Source organism: Maniola hyperantus, chromosome 18 (assembly GCF_902806685.2).
Source record: "Maniola hyperantus chromosome 18, iAphHyp1.2, whole genome shotgun sequence".
In the NCBI taxonomy this organism is placed as follows: domain Eukaryota; kingdom Metazoa; phylum Arthropoda; class Insecta; order Lepidoptera; family Nymphalidae; genus Maniola; species Maniola hyperantus.
Genome location: NC_048553.1, coordinates 9,099,593 through 9,109,486, shown reverse-complemented (window position 1 = coordinate 9,109,486; position 9,894 = coordinate 9,099,593). Strand labels below are relative to the sequence as shown.

General features: G+C 38.8%; 1 protein-coding gene across 2 annotated transcripts in view; it reads left to right on the top strand.

Annotated features, from left to right (window-relative positions):
* Positions 1-2,368: 2,368 nt before the first annotated feature.
* sas (stranded at second) overlaps positions 2,369-9,894 on the top strand; it is a 48,008-nt gene continuing 40,482 nt past the window's right edge. For both annotated transcript variants that reach the window (XM_034977994.2, XM_034977993.2), the window contains exon 1: positions 2,369-2,548. The gene's annotated coding sequence lies outside the window, so the exon portion shown is untranslated. The remainder of the gene's footprint in view (positions 2,549-9,894) is intronic.

Genomic DNA, 9,894 nt, shown 5'->3' with positions numbered 1-9,894 from the left:
CACTTGAATAAACAGTTTAAACAATGCATGGCTTGTTTTGTTGTTTGCGTATGTAAAGATTGGTATTTTCAAATATTTTTTCTATTTCACCGTTTCATTGTTTACGTTGATTTAACTTGTGGTGCCTAACTACTTAATTTTCTGTTTTAGGAATTGATTAAAAACATTTTGATCAAGACTATGAATTAAAAATATTATTACTGCTCTCATAAAAAGAGATGCCACAATAATATAGTAAAAGCTTCAAACGTGTACGCGATAGGTCGAGATGGCAATCAGGGTATGAGGCGGGGGGACGCCCCGCACACCCACACGTCACCCGCGCTTGCCCTCACCGGGTTAGCGCGGGGGATGTGCGGGGCGTTCCCGCCCCGATTGCCATCTCGACCTGTCGCGTACTATATGTATTATCTAGTACATATAGTACGCGTAGTATCTACCCATCACCGGATCACTACTGAGCACAGATCTCTTTTCAGAATGAGAAGGATTTAGAGGCCGTAGTCCACTATTCAAGTTTCTAGACCCAGGCGGTATGTTGTCAATCACCCAGATAAGTAATAATAAATGTAGTGGACTAAGAGCCAGCGCGTGCCAGATGGTCGTTATTTTATAAAAAGCTGAAAGTTTCTCTGCATATGGTCTGCAACATAGAGACTAGAGAGGAACGATTAGCGACTATGAAGTTTGGCTTATGGTGGCTTTGGGAGATCACAGGTAAATAAAGGTGTAAAAAATCTGACGTCAAAGTATAAAGTCAATTTTTTTTATATTTTCTTCGGAACAGTATTAGAAATCACGTCATGCATTGTCAGACACTTATAGTATGGTGGCGATCACCTCACACCTGCCATGCCAGACACCCTTAAATTTAATAAATTGTTTAAGTAAGGGTGTCTGGCAGGGGGTTACCACGGTACTAAGTGTCTGGAAAGGCATGACGTAATTTCTAATACTATTCCCAGGAAAACATAAAAAATTTACTTTATACTTTGGCGTAAGATTTTTTACACTTTTATTAGGTACCTACCTGTGATCTCCCAAAGCCACCATGAGCCAAACTTCATAGTCGCTGATCGTTCCTTCCAGTGTTGGGGAGCATACGTAAAGAAACTTTCAGCTTTTATAAAATGACGAAGGTCTGGCGCTGGCTCTCTCTCTATAGGTATTATCACGTACAAGAGGTACAATTATATCTCAATTCATTATTATTTATACGTGGGCAGTATATATGTATACCTACCGATTGAATCATGTTGAAACAACATCCAAATCGGCATAGTCCATATAAAGACGTGACCATTTCTAAACAAGTTCGTCTAAGGTTAAACTTTGAATCACTATAGAGCCACTGGGACTTGGGAGGCAGCCGGCGTTCGTGTTCGTTTTCGAGTAGGTACCTTGACCGATTTAGTCGGTACTTATGTCCTGACCGCTTCGAACGTCATCGAACGTTTTATGAGTCAAAAGAAAGCCTTTGGCAGTCCCCTACTATGGAGTTCTCTATAAATAAAATCGGCAATGCGGCCAATAACACGAATTCTTGGCCACTCAAAACATTGGCCAATGCTTATGGCCATCAAGTAGAGAAAGTAATAATATTGTGGTCGCGGGTTGCGGCTACGGATCATGAGCTATTCGAGAAATTGAGCTTTTCTGTCAAGTAATTTTCAGTAGAGATCCGGAGCTAGAAAGTTGGGGGCGTACACTCCGGTGCCTCGCAGAGCACGTAATACGTCCTGCGCCTGATTTGCCACCACTTGGGACATAAAACTATGAGAGTGAGAGAATAGAGAGTGCACCTGTGTTTGTGCATCTTACGCATCGCACTTGTGCACTATAATATCGTGCGAAATTCCCACGCGTCCCACCTTAGGCCACGTCATCACTTCCCATCAGGTGTGATCGTGGTCAAGCGTGCACTCATGGTGAAAAAAAACATTGCTAGTCTCCGTTAAGATAGGACGCCATATCCCGAAATTCGGCTAGAAAATCATTTAGATACGTTACCTAACGCACCAATCTGCTATGTTTTCTGTTTTTCAAAACAGATCAAATGGCCTTGGTGGAACGATGTCCATTCATCGCACTCCGAAAAGTTAGAGGTGCGGGTTCGAACTCCAGACCCTCTGAAGGCTGCCGTCTTAACCACTATGCTATCACCGCTCTTTTTAACCGGCTTCCAAAAAAGGCGGAAATGCTCAATTCAGCCCGTTTTTTTTCGTTTAATAAACTCGAATTCAAAAATGAACGAGTGCGCATGGTAGGGGACCGCTGATGCGTTTCGCCGCGTCGAAGAAAGGCTCGGAGGCTCGCTTTCGATGTTTACAGGGAGAAATCTGAGACCGGTCTCACTCAGTTCGAGCCGCGCGCCGCGTTCACACGTAGACGAAAACGTATATTCCAACTACGTTATAACGTGTCAACAACCTACAAACATCTCGAAGAAACTCCGCCGAGATTAACACTGTGTTCCGCTGTGCTGTGTGGTGTAAAACTTTTTTTGATTAGAAAGTGCGTGTGCTGTGTGTATTTCTTCGGAACACCGGTACGTTTGAAATGTAATAGCGGTATTATTTAGGGCTTCCATTCACTGTTAGAAAGGTAGCTTCTTACTATTGGCGTACGCGCAGCAATTTAACGGCTTGTTATAAAAAAAATGTGAAATTAACTAAACTATCGACTCCACAGGTACCTATAGATTACGACATTAGATACTATGACCTTGTTTATATCAAAAAGAATAAGTACAAACTACCTAAAAATATTTTTGATTCATCTCTTATTGATTCTTCAAGAATCTTATCTAAAATAAAAATAAAGTAAAAATCTTTTTTATTAAAATAATCTTTTACAAGTGCTTTCGAATCGTCGGAATCGGATATGTTGACTCTACCACCGGTTTAGAATTCTGATAATTTGTGTGGATTAATTACCACATAAATAGCTATGTGGTTATCCACACAATTCAAAACCATTTTTTGTTTATTAACATTACATAAGTAGGTACCTATCAAGTTTATTTTTTAAACTTGGTTAACTTTATTGGCGTCTCTTTCGGTACACTACACTGAATAAATCTATCTTTCTCACATTTTTGTTAAAAATCAATTTGATACTGGCCCCTTATGTTCCACACGCTTACGTCATAATTCTTTAGGAATTTCCAAATAAGGTTTGTAAGAATTTTATGAAAATCGTAACAGGATTTTAGAAACTACTAATTTTGTTATGTTCACTGTGACCTCGAAGGTCACTAATTAATTTTATTTACTTAACAAGATTTTATTATGTATTGATTTCAAATACCACTATGCCTAAGGCAAATATTTTAGTGGTCAATTTGACATTTACGAAAATGGTTGTTACCGGTTTTTAAAAAATGTAAACATTTATCAAAAAACGCTCCATACAAAAGAGTTCAACGAATGTCTGTAATGTGTGCGCTAAAGTTATTAGGCAATAGGATAGATAGTAGGTAGGTAGATCAGACAATGGCAAAAGGTTATCTAATTTTATTTTTGGCATAACATCGTGTATGGTCAATAGATAGATTTCAAATTGGATGAAAGTAACTAATTTTTAAATAAACTAGCTCATGCTCAGGACTTCGTCCGCGTGGACTACACAAATTTCAATCCCCTAATGCACCCCCTTAGGGGTTGAATATTCATAAATCCTTTCTTAGCGGATGTCTACGTCATAATAGGTATCTGCATGCCAAATTTCAGCCCGATCCGTCCAGTAGTTTGAGCTGTGCGTTAATAGATCAGTCAGTCAGTCACCTTTTCCTTTTATATATTTAGATGTGTAGATAAAAAAGGTTTGGGTGGGTTGGTCGTAACTTACCTATACGATGCGGTGCAGTGCGGCCCGCCATAATGTGTGCGACCCTTTACAATATTTAGGTACCTACTTTGAGTTGTTTCATGTTTATCATTAGTGAATTTTTTGTCACGATTGGCCGCCCTTATATCTGGCCGCCCTAGGCCTGGGCCTACTACGCCTTAGGTCAACTCTGCCACTGGGTTAAGGCCTTCTTCTTCGGAGATTACGGAACGGAATTTGAATCCCGAGCTCTTAGCTCTAACTAATCATATTGTTCTAACGGAGAAGGAAAACATCGTTACCAAATCTGCATGTTTGAGAGTTTTCCATAATGTTCGCAAAGGTGTGTGAAGTCTGCCAATTAGTACTTTGCCAGCGCGGTAGACTATGTCCTAAACTCTTGTCCCTGAGAGGAGACCCGTGCTCAGTTATTGGCCGGCGATGGATTTAAATGATGAGGTAAGTAGGATAGATAATTACGAACTGGATCGCGCAGTTTTACTTAATTAGGAATTGATATCTCCATATAATTATAATTTTGTTTTGAACGAGCAAAAGTTATCTTATATTTTGACCATTCCCCTTTTAGGGTTTATCTTAATACATGTACTTGTAACATAATTATGTAGGTTATTCTTGGACGAAAAAATTATCATTTACAAATTACAATGAACTTTTTATCGCGACCGATGATTGTGTAGTTGGAATTCATTATTTTGTTTATTATTTAAAGTAGAGCATTATAATAACAGCGTTCTATTTATTCATCTCAATTATTTTTATAAATATTTATAAATATTATATTTTTATAAATACTATAAAAAATACGATTACCTACTTATACTTAGATTTTTGTCTGACGAATGAAACATAACAAATCGGTCAAGAGCGAGTCAAACTCGCACAGGGATGGTTCCGTACCATCATGCAAAAAACATTTTAATTTTTAAAAAATTTCGGGCAGTCATTTTTAATAGTACCAATAGTACGCGATAGGTTAAGATGGCAATCCGGGCGGGGACGCCCCGTATAACCTACGGGGATAGCGAGGGTGGTGAGGGTGTCCGGGGCGTCCCCCCCCTCATACCCCGATTGCCATTTCGACCTGTCGCGTACCTACTATATCTATAGAGGCAATAGAAATATACATTCTGTGAAGATTTCATTTCTCTACCTATTACGGTTCACGAGATACCTACAGCCCGCTGACAGACAGACGGACGGACGGACGGACAGCGAAGGCTTAGTAATAGGGTCCCGTTGACTTGGCATCCTTCGGGTACTGCACCCTAAAAAAGAAGTAAGTAGATAAGTAACTAAGTACTAACATCAGCACCCTTATTATAAATGCGAAAGTGTGTTTGTTTGTTGGTTTGTCCTTCAATAACGTCGCAACGGTGCAACGGATTGACGTGATTTTTTGCATGGGTATAGATAAAGACCTGGAGAGTGACATAGGCTACTTTTATTCCGGAAAATTAAAGAGTTCCCACGGGATTTTCAGAAACCTAATTCCACGCGGACGAAGTCGCGGGCATCAGGTAGTATAAGTATCTAAAGTGAAAAATTAAATTGATTCATTTGTAGAGCACTCTTCTACTGTCTTACTCGTCAGTTAGTACGAATTCATGTCTGTTATAATCAACCCTTCACCGCCCCCTTAAACCTTTCACCGTTAAAGCAAATATTTACCTCAGAATGAGAGGGATTTAGGTCCGCCACGCTGGTCAAGTGCGGACTGGCAGAGTTGACACATCTTTGAGAACATTACCTATGCAGGTTTCCTCACGATGTTTTCCTTCACCGTTAAAGCAAGTGACATTTAAATGCTTAAAACGCACAAACCTAACTCCGAAAGGTTATTGGTGCGTACCCGGGATCGAAACCCTGACCTCCCGAATAGGAGGACTAAACCACTAGGCTATCATAAAGTATCAATCACTACCCAAATTATAAATGCGAAAGTGTGTTTGTTAGTTTGTTTGTCCTTCAGTCAAGTCGCAATGGAGCAACGGATCGACGTCATTTTTGCCTGGGTAAGTTAAAGGTCTGGAGAGTGACATAGGCTACTTTTTATCCCGGAAATTAAACAGTTCCCACAGGATTTTTAAAAACCTGAATCCACGTGAACGAAGTCGCGGGCATCAGCTACGTAAACTATAAAGTGATTGTATTGAGGCTATATGTATAACCTTATCCTGATTCAGCGAAGAAAACCGCATTACACTACTCTGGCGAACTATAACAGATAAGATTGAAATGCGATATGTCATTAAACAACCTGAATTCATATTCAATAATCCGCTAGGTACAGATAATGTCCGAGTGGTCAGTTATAATAATTACTTTTAGATTAAGAGACGCCGTTAGTTCGTCGACCTGTGTTGCCAAGCTACCTAAATAGCTAAGAATTTCCATATGCGAGAACTGTATGATGAACGGGTTTTATTGTCTTTTTATCTATTTCACTGCCCAAAAAACCGGCCAAGTGCGAGTCAGACTGAGGGTTCCGTATTACAATCGTATTTTACCGAAATTTTGCACGATAAAATAGAAATTATATGCCTAAAATAAATAAAATCTGTTTTAGAATTTACTAGTAAAGCCCTTTCATATGATACCCCACTTGGTATATTAATCTTACTGTTCATGAACACATTTTAATTTTTTTCTTGTGATGTAACCACAAATTCACGGTTTTTAGATTTGTCTCCTCATGTCTGCTATAAGACACACCTTCCTGCCAAAATTCATGATTCTAGGTGAACGGGAAGTACCCTGTAGGTTTCTTGACAGACTGACTGACAGACGGACAGACAGACAACAAAGTGATCCTATAAGGGTTTCATTTTTCCTTTTGATGTACGGAACCCTAAAAAAGAGTGGTATGTTTTCACGGTTCCTGTAAGTATGTCTGTATGTATGTAAGTTAGTTTCTTTATTCCACGATAACTTCTAAATGCCTGAACAGATTTAATTTTATTTACGGGGTATCGTTAGAATCACCATTTGCACAAAACCTTGACATGTTACTATATATATTGTAGTTAGCTACAATCTACGTGAGTTATATTGTGGGTAATACGCTAGGTATAATCATATAGGTATTTTGCCGTTTATTAAAACTTGATTCGGTTGTCAGCGGTCCCTCACTGAAGCCGGTTCCCATGTGTGCCGAGGCCAATGTGTCAACGCACGTGGTAATACCGCGAACTACGAGTACCTACCTATGTATGGACCGTGAAGTATCCATCGCAAGATTGCAAAATCAAAACTTCTGAAGAATTCCTACCGTCTATATTGAATACTAGCTGACCCGAGCGAAGCCCGGGCGGAATTTCCAAAAATCCTGAAACACGTATTTCTTCATTTGTAACCGGCAACCCAAATTATACCCTTCAGCTCGATCTGTCCAGTAGTTTGAGCTGTGCGTTGATAGATCAGTCGGTCAGTCAGTCAGTCAACTTTTCCTTTTACATATTTAGATTCAGACACTTGACTTGAATCAGCCTTTTTCTGACCTCATTAATTGTTAAATGTAGTGAAAGTACCTAAATACATAAATTGTTACGAGGATTATGCAGGAATGCACCTAGATACTGAATCATGGAAAATTCGTAGAAAAGAGGTTTGTTTACACAGTTGCAATTTTCTTAAGGCCTGAGCAGACGCAAAGCAGCCTCACGAGTCACGACTGAACGTCACAACTCACAATAGGTCTATATACGATTTTTTGAAATTGAGTGAGGGGGTGGAATTTCCAAAAATCCTGAAACACATCATACTTCTTTATTTTTTTCCAAAAGGATAGTATGTATTTGAGCCAGAGTGTACAGTGGTAGCATTCGACGGTTTAAGACTAGGTAGGTACAAAAGTTTATTTCAATAGAAATAAAACCGGCCAAGTGCGAGTCAGACTCGCTCACTGAGAGTTCCGTACTACAATCGTATTGTACATACCCACGTGGTCGTGGTCGTACATTTGCATCGAAGAATTGTATATTTGTGTTTTTTCCAAACCATAGGGGCTTTATAGATCGTAAAACTGCTTTTACTATGCGCGACTGTACCTACAGACGCTACCGGATTACTTATTATTATTTCGTACCTGTTTAAGTTACGGTACTTACGAGTACACTTTGGATTGCATAATTTTCACACATCTTTCGTATCCTGTTGTTATTTATAATCATATGAAAATACGTCTTATATTCGTGGAGTAAGTATTATTTTTCTTCGTCTAAGTTTTGTACAAAAATTTATTCTGCTCAGCTCAGATACATCGTACTTATTCGACATAACAGTAACATTTATTGTTACTATGTTGTATAATAAAATATTTATGTTGAAGAAACTTAGTGAACAGTAACACATAAATATACCTAATTAAAACCTATCTAGTTAATACTCACGCTAGATAGCGCCGTGAAATACCTAAATAAATAGGTAGGTACTGGTATTCATACCTAACGCGTTATCATACCGGTATGTTACCAGGGTTGGCAACGACAGATTCAATTTTTAGGGTTCCATACCTCAAAAGGAAAAACGGAACCCTTATAGGATCAATTTGTTGTCTGTCGGTCTGTCAAGAAACCTATAGGGTACTTCCCGTTGACCTAGAATCATGGGCAGGTAGGTAGATCTTATAGCTGGCTTTAGGGGAAAACTGTGAATTTGTGGTCATAAAACTAATAATTAGTATTTTCAATTTTCGAACTAAGATAACTATATCAAGTGGGATATCATATATGAAAGGGCTTTACCTGTGCATTCTAAAACAGATTTTTATTTATTTTTATGCATCATAGTTTTTGAATTCTCGTGCAAAATGTCGAAAAAATACCACTGTAATACGGAACCCTCGGCGCGCGAACCTGTTTCGCACTTGGCCGGTTTTTCTTCGTATTATCTACAGTCGTCGGTAAAACCTACACACATACCAAGATACTTACAAAACACTTCTAGTTTGTGGCAAATAAATATAATCTAATCTACCAGCCCTGTCTAGTAAATATAACTGTTATTAAATCGTTTTCCGGTAAAAATAATAATAGATAATTGTAGCGTAATTTGTTACCCCTGCTGTCTATCCTCCAACAACCAAGTACCTAACTGTATCTACTTTATTACAGTACGCGACAGGTCGAGATGGCATTCAGGGTATGAGGCGGGGGGACGCCCCGCACACGCGCACGTCACCCGCGCTACCCTGAACCGGGTTAGCGCGGGGGCTGTACGGGGCGTCGCCACCCCGATTGCCATCTCGATCTGTCGCGTACTATTACAACAAAATAGTAACTAAGTAGGTACCTACATTAGTAGGTATTTAGTTACTATTTTTAAAAGTAATACCTAATTATTGTTCGTCTTACTTAGTTAGTAGTAACCCTAATACAAAAAATCATTAATAGGCTAGTTGTGTCTTTCAAATTCACAATGACCCGAGCTACATCACGCGGCCAGACTATGTAATTCAAATTCATGAATATACTTACAGTCGATTTAAAAATCGTAAATTCTTTCGTAATTTACACATTTAATGAAGATCCCACACCAGTGGAAAATTTATCAACTACAAACATGCTTTGACTACCTACCTAAAATTTACTTACTTTAAACCAATTCTAACTTAGAAATGGACATTGGGGCCGATTCTCTTGTACACAATCTCTAAACTAAACTAAATTAACAGGTCTAAATCTAGTGCTATCCTTTTCCGCAAGCAACATTATGAAAGGGATAGCAATAGATTTAGACGTGCCATTTTAGTTTAGTATAGAGATTGTGTACAAAGGAATTAGCCCCATTGAAACTTTTATTCAAAATAGCTAAACTTTTAAAATGCCCTTTTGAGTAGTCAAAAATCATTGCCACATTACCTACTTCGGGTATCAAAATCCCAATCCAAAAATAAAAACTTGTATAGGTATAAGTCCCACAAATTGCTAATGCGCGTGGTCGCTATTTTAGTGACGTCAGCACTAAACTGAAGTTTCGAGCTGATGGTATATTTTTATTTCGGCTGACGTCAAAATGAAGTCATGGCGATGCTAATGGGACATG